The sequence below is a fragment of the Rousettus aegyptiacus genome, unplaced genomic scaffold, assembly GCF_014176215.1.
Source record: "Rousettus aegyptiacus isolate mRouAeg1 unplaced genomic scaffold, mRouAeg1.p scaffold_m13_p_7, whole genome shotgun sequence".
Taxonomy (NCBI): domain Eukaryota; kingdom Metazoa; phylum Chordata; class Mammalia; order Chiroptera; family Pteropodidae; genus Rousettus; species Rousettus aegyptiacus.
The window spans coordinates 98,654,271-98,669,863 of NW_023416310.1; the positions used below are offsets into that span (position 1 = coordinate 98,654,271).

A 15,593-nucleotide genomic window follows, 5' to 3' on the forward strand; every position below is an offset into this window, starting at 1 on the left:
AGAAAAATGAAGGTGAAAAAAACTACCATCCTCATATATAATTGATATGTTTGATGTACCAACAAGAACTCGCTTTAAACTTCTCTGCTAGTTTACAACTTCTATACTATACGAGAAGGTTAGTGGCTATTGAAAATACCAACAGGATAGGGCTAGCATTTAACACATTCGGTAGTATGTTAACCATATTAAAACAAAAACAAAAACAAAAAAACACTGTACAGTTTAAAAACAAATCTTACACAGCGTTATATTTCATTTTTGTTCTCTTTAAAAGGAGTAAGTTGTATACAAGGAGGTTAAATACTTTATAGACCAAAACTAGAACCACTTCTTTATCAGCATCATTTTCATCTTCATCTTCTCTTCCTCCTTTTTCTCACTTTTTTCAGCAAGAAAATGATAACTCCCTTTTTTGCCACATAGCCTTACACAAGAATCTCCTTTTCATATTTTTCCTTCAGCTTAGCAGCAGTGTTGGTCAACATCTCTCCCAGTTTCTTTGCAGCATCACCAGTGGGGAGGCCAGGAAATTCCTTGATTTGGGGGACAATATTCAGAACAATAAAAAGACTGAAGGAGGTCTCTTGGATGCATTGGGATCCTTGAACTTTTTGGTTTGTCCTTTAGGAAGAATATAGGTTTTCACTTCTTTTTTCACAATGAGCTTGTCTGCTTTTGCTATATATTCAAAACTTTCTTTCTCCAGCAAACATGGCCTTTTTCTCTTGGTACTTTCTGGAAAACTGAGAAGGTGACTGAAGCATCTGAGTGTTTTCTCTTGTACTCCTCTCAGCAAATTTGCACAAAGAATGCATATGATGACATTTTGCTTCGGGGCTTCTTAGGCTCTCTTTTGCCCACATTTAGTTTTTTTTTTTTTTTTCCCCCTCAGTAAGGCACAGAGTGACCCAGTGCCTGTCTGGCTGTCACTTGCCCTGGTGCCATCTCTATGTAGCTTGATATACTGCAATGGGTCTCAGCCTAGGGTATGATTTTAAAATAATGTAACATTAAGTAATACAACGTTGATGTGTTATTATTATTTTTTATGTTTGAGGAGTAAGACATGGAATTTTACTTATGATATTTTTCCAAGCATGTATCCTATATCTAGATGCATAATTAATGCACAGTTCAGATAGTTTAGTTTAAAAAGCATAACTATATAAATTATTATTTGATATAATGAAAATAGGTAGAACCAGGTCATGGTTTTAACTGATTACTTAGATAACTATTTTCTCAACATTAGTAAGAGCCTTCCACAAGTGACTAGTCACAGAGCCTGGTTTGCCTGGGACTTTTCTGGTTGCATAACAGAAAATCATGCATTCTGTGAGCTTTCTCAGTCCTGAGCAACATGGAATGATTGGTTACTCTACCAAATAGTCTTTAGGTTAATATTTTCCAATTATGTTTTTCTGACAAGGTATTAGATAAAAAAAAAAAAAGGTAAAAATTTTTATTTCCTAAAGAAATGTTAATTTACTTTTCAAAAAAATCCAGGTTATAAAGCACTTTTATTAAGAATAAATACTTAAACTGGCCTCATCTCTTCAAAAGTCAATGTCATTATAAAACAAAAATTAGAAATGGGGAAGTTTTGTTCTAGATTAAAAGAGACCAAAGAGACATCTTAACCAAATTCAATGAGTAGATCTTGACTGGATCCTGGTTCAAAAAAAATCTGTAAAAAGCTTATAGGAGACAATTAAGGGAATTTAGATATGGGCTAAATATTAGAGAATGATATGGAATAATTGATAAATTTCATAGGGTCAAAATGATATGGCCGTAAAAGGAGGACATCATTGTATTTAGGTGATGAAGTCTGAAATACTTAGGGATAAAGTCTGTGATGTTTGCAACTTTTATTCAAATGCTTCAGTAAAAAAGAAATATTTTTATACATGTGTAAATAAAGCAAGATTAGCAAAATATTAACAATTGTTCAATCTAGGACACCTGAGTGTTCATTGTACTATTCTTTCAACTTTGCTGTACTTTAAAACTATTCATAAATGAAGTTGGGAAAAAAAAGAGTAAAAAGTTGACTGTCATCCTAATCTAGTGGTCAATTTTCATATCATTGATAGGAGACATTCAGATATTATGGAGCTCTTTATACAAATTAAATATACTAATCATTTATAATCTATTCTAGCGAAAAGTGTATACTTTAAAATTATCAAAGCTTGAGGCCAAACTTCCAGGGAATGTTAATATAGGAGATAAAGTGACTACCTAAAGGATACGTGAAAAGCAACCAGAAAAATTCAGAAGATGGGATGTTCTGCAGAAGAGCTGCTCTGGACTTTTTAATAAATTGATATCATGAGAAAAGGGAGTATTTTTTATTAAAAGAGACTTAAGATATATAATCAGATTCAATACTTATTTCTAGATTGGACCGTGGTTTAGGCAGACAAGCTACAAAGGACGTTTTTGAGACAAGTGGGAAGATTTGAATCTAAATGCGATGAAAATTTAGAGCCTTGTAAGGTAAAGATTGTTAACTGAAAAAAATGTGTACAATTGAATGTTTACAGAGGGATCTCATTTTGTTAAAAAAAATGTGTGTGTGTATGTGTGTGTGGAATAAGATGTAGGATATTCCCTCAAATGTTATTACCTCTAATCTCCAGATGGAGGCATTATGCTGTTTTATTTTTCTTATTTTTGCTTAGCTATATTTTAAATGTTCTGCAGTGTTCATGTGACTGCTTTTGTAGTTTTTTTAAGGGTTAAAAAGATAAATGTCTTAATTATCCATTTCAAAAGGGTTAGCAACACTTTTTTTTTATTAATAGACTCTCTTTAAGCTATCTGTTGGCCAAGATGTTTTGCAAGTTCTCAGTGCTGGCATTTATGTGAATTTTTGGACGTATTCTTCCTGAGACTGGTGTGCCCATTGTATTTCAAAACACCTTTAGCTTCAGGGTTGGGAAGGCAAACTAAAATTTAAAAGATATATCGTTGTGTTTTTGAGCAATGGCCAAGAACATAAAGGAAAAAGCAAATAGTTTTTGCAATGGGATTCCGGTATGATGGTTTCAGAAAGTCTTTTCCACCACAAGAGCCTCCCCTAGTGGAAAAAAGAAACAACATTGTATACAGAAGAAAATTTCTATACTGGAAGTTAGCTTGTCTCCAGATCTTCTTCTTCTTCTTCTTCTTCTTCTTCTTCTTCTTCGTATTCTGGGAGGAGGAGGGGGGAGGAGGAGGGAGGAGGAGGAGGATGAGGAGGCGGTAGGAGAGGAGGAGGAGTTAGGAGGGGAGGAGGGGATGGGAGGAGGCGGTAGGTAGGGGGAGGCGTCGGAGGCTTAGAGGCGGAGGTTATTCGTCAGGATGAGGAGGTGGCTTCTGCTTCTGCGGATGAGGCGTCTCTTCGAGTGGATTCAGCTTCTTCTCTTTCTTATTCTGCTTCGTCTGTCTGTCTTATTCTTCTTCTTCTTCTCTGTCTTCTCTTCTTCGTCTCTTCTTCTTCTTCTTCTTCTTCTTCTCTTCTTCTTCTTCTTCTTCTTCTTCTTCTCTTCTTCTTCTTCAATGGAAGAGGAAAAATAGAGAAAATAGACTAATTTGAGATATATTTTGAAGATAGATTAGGCAAAAATACATGCAAATGGAAAATAATATGCTTAGCCTTAGGGTTATTTAACTTGGACACATCTGAGGTCATTATTTCATAGGCCAGAACTGGAAAGTGTAGCATAGGTTGAATAGGAAAATGAGATGACTGCCTTCTTGTTTACTTCCTAGGTAACTAGAAAAGGGAAAAGACTGTCTTCTGATATAGGCCATACTGCACACACATTTATCTTCGTTAAGCACTGATGATTTAATGCATTTTTTCCACATTGAAAGGGTATTGTATCCTTGTTAATCCAGATACAGCACTTCATTTGGTTCCTTTTTCTAGGACTCAAAGAGACCAAAGAAAAAAGCAAGCAAGCATACAGCTCTCTTATGACTTCAAACTAAACAGAAGTTATTACCAAAACAGAGGTTTAGGTTTTTCTTTATTTCTTTAGAAGTTTAGATCTGGGACAAAGCCCTCTTCTTCCCCAACCTTGTGTTAGTCTTCCTATACTTAGCCAAGAAACATGGAATGTGTCTAACCCAGGCATACCTACCTCAGTTTCTACTTTGGGGAGTTTGAAGAGTAGAGTCATGCTTGAAGAAGAGAGCCCGGGGCAATAGTTATTCTGCTCTGGTTTAAGGATGCCACAGATTAGCTTGATTTGAAAGTGTCAGGGATACTTCTTAGAGTACTTCCCCAGCTCAGAAACACTTTAACTTCTTTTATGCAGTTAACTCTTTATAAGAACTATTTAGATTAAACTTTGATTTTTTGATTCAGAGATGGCTTAGTTCTTTGCTATTTCTATGGTATCAGGTGCTTATCTTGGATTCTTTATTTTTGTTGGTCCCCTCTCTAATACCATTCCTTATATTAATTTTTCGCTTTTCATTTAAGATCAATAATTGCTTCCAAAAGTTATTTAAATCTTTGGAGCTCCCAGGTTCATGAGAGCCTTTAATAGAGAAGTTTACTTTTAAAGGTAGAATCCTGTGATGTCTGCCAATTTCACATAGAGACTGCAACTGAGTAGCTTACCTCACCATAGCACATGACTAATGAAAAAGATCTTTGTGGAGCAGTCATGCATGGCTTTCATATTAAATTAATTAGACCCTTTAGTCCATTGGAAAGGGAGATGTCTAAGTAAAATGATATTGTCTGTTTCTTTTCTGCTTCCAAGGTGACCCAGAAAGTTCTCTCCCCCGCATCCATATAGAGGGTCGATGACACTGCTGTGATTGATGCCTTTTGTTCCCAGACCAAATTGTTTTTTATAGCCCACCCCCCGCCAGCACTTTCCAAAGTGCCACTGCCATCAGCTCCAGAGGGAGCCCCTTCCTTAGGCTTCCTGGCCAGCAGCTGCACTGTGATGGCAGGGAGCACGGAATGGGAGGAGAAAGCAGCTTGCAGACAAATGGGCAGCTAATCAGACCAACAATGCCATCTCAAGAACCATAAAATAATTCCTTTTTTTCCCTACTTGCTTCATCTGCATTTCTTGGCTGAGCTGAGGGGAATGCTTAGAAAATTATGGCTTCATATGGTCTATCAAAGCAGCCTCAAATTCCCCCCTCCCACCATTTTTTCTCAAACCAATTCTGCTCATTGAGTTTATTATTGTCAAATGATTACGGACCTTACAGATATTAAAAGGTCAAGGGAATATTATGAACAACTTTCTGCCAATAAATTCGACAAATTAGTTGAAGCAGACAAAGCTCTTGAAAGACACAAACTACCAACAAAGTGTCGACCTAAACTGCAATCCTTTAAATTGTCTTATCATCAGAGTTTGGATCTCTTAAAATGTTTGGCTCTTTTATTTTGAAGCAGCTCTGCTGAGCTTACCTAATTAGCATTCTCAACTGATCTACTAGGATCTGGGCACAAGTTTTCTAATTGTGGGATAGAGAAGGTTAAGCTATTTTACAAGAATAAGCATCTCAGGGTTCAATGAAACTTAATCGGAATTGTAAGAGCCTGATCCTTCTGGGTGGCCTTTATGTTGAGGCTAGAATGACAACCTCTCTGGTTCTTGTTAGTGTGAGAACATTTCAAGGAGTCTTAACGTATACATGTGGTTAGAGCCTCTTGCACCATAAAATGGTAAGACAAGGACCAATATAAAACAGTCAGGTCTACAATGAAGGTGAAGCTTTGGAAACAAGCACATCCTTTTCAGTGGTGCTTGTTTTTATAATGTGTCATTTAGCAAATGGACTGTTGAAGAATTAGTCATGCCAAACTTCTAACCATCCGATGACTAACTACAAACTAAACATCACAGATGAAAATTTTGACTTTAAAGCTTCCGTCTTCCTTTCTGAAGTTCAATTAAAATAAAATACTATATTTAATAGGACCCCTAAATTCTAATCTAGTTTAACTGGTTTGCAACTCTAGGAGATACAGATTAAACATCTAAATGGCAAACCATTATAAGTTCCATTATGACTCCCATGGTTTGAGAAAATGTAATATTTGAAACTAGTGTGATCTTTGTGGTGAGAAACAATATACTATATCAAGTAAAAATGTAATATTGTTAAGGTATTATCCCATTGGTGAAATCTCATTGTTTATACCCCTCTCTCTGTTATTAAAATGGTAGGTCGCAGCCTGAACCCTTTATTTTACCTTCTTACAGGTCAGGGTACTTCCTACTGCCCTCCATAGTTACCTAGCTTTGAGGCTTGACCCTGGGTTCTCCTAAACCATCCGAACTGGTCTTTTCACTGGATTCCATGCCCTCACATTTTTTATAATACTTTTCTTTCTCTTTATAACTGTTATTTTTAAAGTCCCTTCATCTTTTTTCCTACCCTCTTCTCGATCATTTCCTTTTATCTTTTTTCCTAAGACTGTTACATTTTTTGTTTGCATATATTAATTGTAAAATGTACTAATTTAATTTTTTAAGTTAGGGATACTTGACATACTAATTTCAGGTGAGTTTGGAATTCCTGACCTCCACATAAGCTACTATTAAGATTTTAAAATTATGAAACATGTCACAAAGGGAAGGAGTTTAGAACAGTGTGCCAACATGCTTTATTTCTGTTCTGGTTGGCCAGGGACTCAAGTTGAATGGATATTGTTTGTATGGAAAAGAGTTTTCCTACTTTCAACGGGTAGCTAAGTTTGAAATTAATTCTTTCTACTTTGTGACAATCAACAAATACTTATTGAGTATCTAATGTATACCTAATATGGTGAAAAAATGTTTTATATTTGTTAGTCTGAGATTGGGAGCTCCCAGAGACTGGCTAGTGCTTATCTTCCCAACCTTATCTTCCCAGAACCTGCCTTTATGGATACTGCTGTAGCTGGAGTGGCCTGTTTTCTTATCCTCCTCATTCCTACCCCTCTATACTTGCTAAAATCATTCCCTTTCCTTACTCTTGCTTCTCCTCATCACAAACACTGGAGGATTCTCCTACTCTTTTATGCTTATACTGTTCCTAACCTAGAAGATAATTTCCTATAATTTTGCTCTAATACATGCTTATCTCTTGTGCCTGTGAACTACTCGTGCTTAATTTCTGACTTCTCTAGCACTAACTAATACACTCCCTTGACATAATGTAGTGAACAATATGGTGAAATGGCCTTTGGAAATAGCAAAGCAGTATCATAACTCCATGACTTCCTAGCTCTGTGACCGTGGGAAAAGTTGTTTAATCTCTCTGATTCTGTTTCCTCAACTATAAACTGGAGATAATGATAGTGCCTACCAAACAGGGTTGTTGTGAGAGTTAAATGCGTAAAAGTACTTAACAATGCCTAGTGGCCCAGAGGAAGCACTCGGTCAGTGTTAGCTATTATTATTTATCTCATACCTCTTTAATTTATTTATGGTTTACATTCCCATCATTAACAGAAGTATTACTGTCTGCTGTTATGTGCCAAGCACTATACTAAGCGCTTTCACCTCTGTTATCTTATTTAATTCTCAAAACAATCTCGAGGTTAAAGTGGTTTGATCTAGAGGTCATATCTAGGAATTATTAGAGCTGGGGTTTTGAACTAATTTTACTTGGCTCTAAAGCTTTTTCATTACTTCATGGTGCTTTTGCACAGACATGAGAAACTTCTCATCTTCCTTATAGAGCCAACAAAATGTTGTGTACAAATCAAATTCATTCATTTAATGGATTTATTGTATATAAATCAAGTAAGTGGAGCTTGTAACTTAATTTGGTTTATGCTATTGCTTTTCGTGGCTGACAATCACAGGTTCTCTTTCATCATCAGTTGGAAGGCACACCAAATTCCTTTCATTGTCCGTATTACTAAAGGTATTAATGCCTTCATTTATACTTAACCACTACTTGCTCTTGCTTATCTGCTTAAAAAAAACCCACAACCTTTGCCAATTAAGTTTAAACCCTGTAATTCAGCAGTCCCCAAACGTTTTGGCACCAGGGATTGGTGCTCCTATGAGAATCTAATGACCGATAATCTGCGCTGAAGCTGAAGTAGTGATGCTAGCACTGGGGAGTGGTTGCAAATACAGATGAAATTCGCTTGCTAGCCAACCACACTCATTTCCTGCTGTGCAGCCGGGTTCCTAATTCAATGCCTTCATTTATATTTGAAGCAAATGAGGCTCAGGGTAGCTAAGAGACATGCCCAAGTTTCCCGACTCACACCCAGAATGCCATTCATTATGCCAGAAGCCCCTTGAGAAGCAGTGCTTGAAAACATTGTCATCATAAGCAGTTAAAAACCTCCACCTGCAGTCTTATTTGTGGTATTAATATAATAGTAAAATTTTTTAAAGTATAATATACAAAAAAGCTTCCTTCAGCACAAAATTCAAACTAGTGGAATCTATTGATAAGACTATGTACATGGAGAACATCTGACTGTTGCTTTTTTGCAGGCTGTAAGTTTCTAGAAACTTATTATGTATGGCAATTAGTATGAGACATCATATGAACGCCAGAACTGTCAGGATAGAGAAACTTAGGGGCTCAGAATAGAATTTTAAAATTGGAAAAAATCTAGTGGATATCTAATGCAATTTAATGCAGTCTCATTCTTTTTCCAATAAAGATTTTGAAGTTCAGGAAGTAAGTTATATAGCATTATTAGCAAAATATGTGGCAAAATCAGCATAACTTTCCCCACAATACTAAATTGTCTTCCTTGATTACCTGAATTAAATTGGGTCTATAGTCACAGAAGACCGCAGGAATAAATCCTTTGGGAAGAGTGTGAGGTGACTTTTAGGGTAATTGAACATTACCTTAATCCTCTTTTGGAAAATGAACACCATGGTTATTCAGGCAACTTCACTGAATGTGCAGATTTTCTTGGCTCTTTGATGGTCCCTATGTATTATTGGCAGAATTGTTTTTTCACCAGAAACATCAGAGTTTAGAAAGAGAGAAAAATGGAATTTTCTTTAGCTAATGGGAATTTTGAGAAGCTTTAGATTGTCATCTATTCTAAAGAGGCCCCAGTTTTGCAGCAACTTCTAGACATGAAGAGAAAACCGAATGGACTTGGATCATCCTCTGATCTTAGCCATAGCAGCAACAAAAATACCTGGCTATTCGGTACAGTTTTAACAATATATTTTTATCTTTACTGTATTTTTTTTTTTTTTTAGGTGTGGGTTGTGTAGGCACATCTATTGGAGCCCAGGATTTAAGAGAAATTTTGTATTACTGTCATTTTTTAAAGAAAATTTATTTTTTCCAGATTGTGTTCATATAGATTCCTCCCATATTTTTCCTATCATACCATACCCCTAGGTCTAAAGAAATCGGGTTGAGGAGGATTATATGACACAATGCGGAAAATGTATCCATACTCTCAGCCCCAGCCAAGTCTTTCAAACTCTGGAAATAATTTAAGAGTCAACCCAGGACATTGGTGAGTGTGGAAAGCTCTTGGAGGGGTCAAGAGTGGGAGGGTGCCAGGGGCCTGAAAGATCTTATGAAGCTCCCTGCCAAGCTGGCCTAGGATTAACCCCATCGTCTTCCAACCAGAGCTATCTCAGCTGTCTTGCTTTCCTGGGGACTCTCATGTTAATCTGTGGAATTGACCAACTGAGTTTGACCATGACTGGCTTTGTTTTGCAAAACAAAATTGGTAAGGCAGGCTTCATGCTGACTGACTGAATGGTGTCATCAACCCAATTCAAGGGGTGCCACAAAAGCAAGGAAATGAAACTTCAATTTCCTCCTCGTTAAATGATAGCTTATCATACCTATCATGACCTTTATGAAGCTCAGGGCAGAGTATTTTATTGCTTTTTTTTTTTTTTTGCGAACAGCAGTAAACCACTCTCTTCTTCCATGTTTTCCTCTAACCCACATTCCCGCCCCACCCCTGATTAAGGCTCCTTGGAAAGGGCAGTTCTTATAGTCAATAAACAGAGAACCAAAGCCTTTGTTTTTACCCCCACCAGCCTATCATGATTTTATATTAATCCTTGGAAGGCACTAGCTTTGTTTTAAAACAAAACAGAAACAAGTGTGTGTGTGCATGAGAACCTTTCTAGCTTCAGAGCACTCGTGTAATGTTCAGCTCCTCTCACTGTGTGGATGAGCTTTGCTTCAGTTCTGGGCCAGAGAGACATCGATTGCTTTCATCCTTGTGTTCCCACTGCCCTTGTGTACACCTTGATTAAGTTGTTTATCACATGAATAATTATGGGCACAGATGTGCTTTTCCTCTTGATTGGGAGAGACTATGTCCCTTCATCTTTATGTCCCTGGCAGGCACCTAACATAGTCCATGACCCACAGAAGTCATTCATTGAATGAACAGAGTGATGGAGGCCCCCCACAATGGGTAGCTCATCTACATGCCTACCTGCCAGAAGTCTGTACCTATTTATTTCCAGAATCAAAAAGAGATTCATTTATGCAGCCTCCTCATTCAGCGTTTCACCTCTCAATGAGAGAGGTGTGTTATTTCTTATGACTTGGACCTATGCTGCCCTCTTCCCTTAATTTCTACTCTGCTTAGGAAATCTCATTTAATCTCACAGCTTCGGGAACTATCTCTATTTTGGTGACTCCTAAATTTGCATCTTCATCTCAAATTTCTCCTCAAATTTGTTAAGCCAGCTTTCCCAGACTTAATAGTCAATTGCCTGCTTGATAGCTCCATTTGAATGTCTCAGAAAAATTTCAAAGTTAAAGTGCTTAAAATAGAACTGTTGATTCTCACCTTCTCATTAGCCCTACCCTAAGATTCTCTCTCATTTTGCCTGTGTTCATTAATACCACCACCTGCCCCTCAGTTACTAAAACTAGAAAACTAGAAGTCATCCTAGATTTCTCTCTTCTCACCCAACATACCCAATCCATCAGCAAATTTTATTGGTTCTACCTCTTTTATACATACTGTTCATCTTTCTTCTTCTCTCTGTTCACTCTGTCTCTACCTTAGTCCAAGCCACCATCATCAGCTCCTGCCTGGCCTGATTCAATTTAATTCAATTTTAATTCAGTTTGTCTCCAGGCCTCCATGCTTGCCTTTCTGCAGTCCATTTTCATATAGCAGCCAGTATGAGTTCTCTTACAAAGTAAGTAGGTTCCCGTAACCACTCTGCTTAAAATCTTTTAATTACTTCACATTTCTCTGTGACAAGATTCAGACTTTTTACTGTGACTTACTGGATCTTGCATGATGTGGCCCATGCATACTTTTCTAAGTTCTTCTCATGCCACTACAAGCAAAACACGTTCCGGTGACATCAAACTTTGATCATTTCCTGGAATGTTGTAAGCTCTTTTCCTGTTCGTCCTTTGGGTATCATCTTAAATGTCAACTTCACAGAGAGCCTTCTCTGACTACTTTTTCTAAAAATGTTGCCACCTTATTAGAAGAACCCCACTATATTTGTCTTGACACTGATTTCAGCCTATAATAATTTGTTGTTTTACTTGTTTATTGGTGTGTTGTCCATGAGGGCACAGATCTTGTCCATGTCATGAACGTCTGCATCCTTTGCATTAGTGCTATGCTTGTAACAGAGTAGGTTCTCCATTAAATAAATGGATGAAGTAGGTTATAAATAGGGGGCCACATAATTATCATCAACTTTTCAGAGTGGAAAGAAGAACAATTACAATTATACTTAGGACAACAAGCATAAACCATGAAGTAATAGGAAATGCCCTGGGTTTCTGGAGATATCGGAAGTCCAAGGTGACTCTGACTTTGTGCCCTACAACACTTTTAATTCAGGAGAAGCCAAGTTAAGGTGAATACCAAGGAAGGGGAGAAGGGGTATATGCAGTGAAGGATAGTGTACTAGGGGGAATGGGCTGACCTTTTTCTTTGCTGTGGGCTTAAATAGTAATGGTGTGTGGGGGAACCCCATATGTTATACTCTTTCCTTCCTCTCCCTCCTCTTCTTCCTCCTTTTTTTTTTTTTTTTTAAAGGCACATCTAAGCTCTTCCCCATCAGATACCTGTCTAAGTTACTGCCCTGCTGATTGGTCTAAGAGTAGTGTAGAGTCCTCAAGAACAGAGGACCTACGAGTTGCTTGAACTTAGAATTGGGAGACCTGAGATCTAGCCTCAGTTTAACCTTTAACTATCCAAATGACCTTGGGTAAATTGTTTTCCCTCTTCTGAAAAGTGAGAAGATTATAGGAGATGACTTCTACTTCTCTGAAATCCCATGACCTTTGGACGAGATCGTTTAATGTCAGAGAGAGCACTAATCACCTACCACAGGCAGTGTTGTAAGAGGCTTACTTTACAGAAGCAGCGGGAAGGGTAGCATGGTCCCGCTTCCAAGGAGGAGACGTGTCAGACCTATCGTTGAGACCTAGAAAAACGTGTAATGCCTAGATATCCTTAGTAGTGGTATTTAGATTATATCAAACAAAAAAAAACAGGTGATTTCAAGGAGCAGATAGATCTCAAGGAGGAAGTGTTTGAAGTTTGAGAGGCAGTAGGTAGGGGCAAAGGCATTTCAGGAAGGGAAATGATCTCAACTGGGATATAGATGTTTCAAGGGGATGATATATGCAAGGAACTGTCTCTGGAGCTAAGGAAGCAAAGGATAAAATTGGAAAAGCAAATTAGGAGCAGTTACCTCTGGGAAGGGTAGTGGGCAGGGGGAAGAAGGGAATGAAGGTGATTCACTCTTTTGGTCTATTAGAATATATTCATAGAAATAAATTTTAATGTTTTCAGTAGGGCAGTGTCAAGTTTAGGAGACTTGAAATGTCTGACCAAAGCATTAGGATTCTATTCTCTAGGAATTGCAAGTTTTGTTGTTTGTTTGTTTGTTTTTAAATCAGATGGTAATAAATTGAATGTGCTATATTAGTCAGATAAATATGGTAACAATATGTTAAGTGGAGAGTTATTGAGTTAGTGCAGAAACAAGTTAAAATACCAGTTTTTGAGTTAGTGGAGAAATCAAGTACAAGGTACAATAGTCAGTCTAGAGTGGAGGCAAAGGTAATGGAGAGTAGGGGATAGGTTTAGAGGACAAACCAAACAAAATGACTAAACATTTAAAGTCAAGCAGAGAGGAATTGGGAATAACTCAGAAGTAATTCTTAGTCACTCAAAGTTTTATTAGACCACTGATGGAAACAGAAATTGTAAGAGAAAATCAATTCTATCACTCAAATAGAAATGTCCAGTGAAACATTAGAGCTGTGGTGCTTAGAGCTTGCACAGAGATGGCGATTTAGGAGTCATCAGCAAAGAAATAAAACTGAAATTTTAGAGTATGTAAATTCTCCACTGGCAAGAGCTGAGGAGGAAGTGAGTCCTGTTTGTCAGTTTCATATTCTTGCCCTCACACCATCTGAAACCCCTAGCTCAAGAGGACCTTGGCCACTGAAGTCCTGGCAGGTGAAGCTGAGAAGGCTACTGGCTAAAATGGAGGGTGTTAGGAATGAGCCTGAACAAGGGAGAATTACAAGTGGAGCCTGACAGAGCGATCAAAGCTCTGTGACAACCACGTAGATTCTTCAGATATCTGAGGGCAAAGAGGTGATGGCAGTTGAAGCTTGAGAAGGGTTCACACCCCATTTGACTCATAGAAAACCAAAGTTGGTATATTTGAAGATGGTCTAAGAAAAAGAGTGTGAGAGGGAACTAATGGAAAACTGGAGTAATTAGGATTATTTAGCTTGGAGAAAAGAAATGTTTGAAGCCCTGAATCCATAACGAGAGGTCCTAGAAGATTTAGTAGGCTTAAAATATAGAAGTGCCGACGCAAGTTAGACATGCAGCAATTGTTCTACCAAGCACTCTTCCTGATGGTCTTTCAAAACAGTGTACAATGTGCTCTTCTTCCTTTAGCTGTGATTTCAGAGTTCTCCTGTTAATAAGCAGTGACTGAATCAAGTGATCTTGTATGCAAGAAGCTCTTGGTAAAGAAATAAGAGATCTCAGGATTGCCAAGTCTGATCATTACCAATAGCCTCCCCATTCCCTCACTGGCCAGATATCGCCTGAGGCTTCCTAAAACTCTGGTCTCTGGCCTTTTTCATTAGTGCTTTCCATTGGTCATCATGTATCTGTTCCCTGATAAAAATGGCAGCCTGACAGGGTGGGCACAGCACCAGCTATGGAGTGTTCAGGGCCTTGGAGTCTAGTATTATCTCTTTAGCTATTTCATTTGGTGAAACTGAATGGGGTACTTTTCTTTTCTAAACCTAGCTTTCCTCCAGTGGTACGGAATGCCGCAGGGTTAGGTGGTTTAGAGCTCTACCCCAAAGTCTTTAACCTCTTCCAGAAGACTTTGCTCTCGTCCTTGATTTCATTTTTTTCCCCAAACCCAAACTTCTCTGGGCTCTGAGTAAATGTTTGTGATCAAGGATTATGAGTAGTTTATGACCTAGGGCTAGAAATTTGTCTTTCTCTGGATCCCGGTTTTCCTTCTTTTATCCTCCAAAATAAACACCTCTCCTTTAAATTCCCTTTGAAACTTTGAACTCTGATATAGACCATAATGGTTAGCCTTTTTCTTTAAGTGCCCCCTGGAGAACTAGGATTCTGTCCTCCCAAGTCAGCAGGGGCCAGGCTGTCTGCTTTATCATTCTAAGGAAGGCCTTTGCAAGTCAAAAGTTAGGTCTCTTCATTCTGGAGATGGGGTGAGAAATGTGACTCTCCTATTTGTATAAGAGGGAGGAAGAGGACACCTTGCACTGCATATGAATGGTAGTCACTCTACAAAGCTGTCAAGACAGTTAAAATCATCAGAGATCTCTGGGGCTCCCAGAGTGTAAGTGGCATATAAGAGATTATGAATTTACAGTGGTACAGGCCTGAATTCAAATCCATCTTTCTGTGTTTAGTTTTAGGTTGGGGCTTGTGAGCCAGTTTCCTGAGTAGTAAGAGGGGAATAATTGTATACTTTAATTGGCTTGTTCTGAGGATCGAAGGAGATAATATATATTAAGCACCTGACACTTAGTAGGTACTCAGTTGCTTCCTTTCCACCCTTACCTGTATGGTCATCCACCAGCAAGCCCTGAAGAGATTGGCAGAGGGCCATAGGAGACTCTAGGAAAAGTCCTCAGGGTTTTTTTAGGCGTCCCTTATTCTATCCATAACAAGGGTCAGATGGAAAAGAGGAGAAGGAGGAGAAAGAGAAGGAGAAGAAAAAGCTTTATAGGGGCCTAACAAGCATGAGCACTTTTTACTTTTTAATCTAGACTGAGAAAATACAGGCTTCTCTTCTCCAGGCAATATGAAGCAGTGCCTGGATTTACTGAAATAGTGGAACAGGCTCATGGACAGGTTTCCTTAATTAAATTGATTTCTTTTTCAGCAGTTTTTCAACCGTCAGATTGTGGCCAATCTGCCTATCCTGGGTCCTGAACCTATTGAACATGGGGGTTTTACTGTTCTGTCACCTTAATGATAGTCAGCTTGTTAAGGATGAGCCAAAAGGGAAGAAGGAGTGTAGGGTGGTAACTAACGAATCTGAATGACACTGTAATGCCTTGGAATGAATTCCTGACAGGAAGGTGATGGATGTAGAAAAATCTTAATTCCTTTAGCTCCT

General features: G+C 38.1%; 1 pseudogene; it reads right to left on the minus strand.

Moving 5' to 3' along the window:
• Nucleotides 1-238: 238 nt before the first annotated feature.
• Nucleotides 239-15,080, minus strand: LOC118605527 (annotated as a pseudogene).
• Between the last annotated feature and the right edge of the window lie 513 nt (nt 15,081-15,593).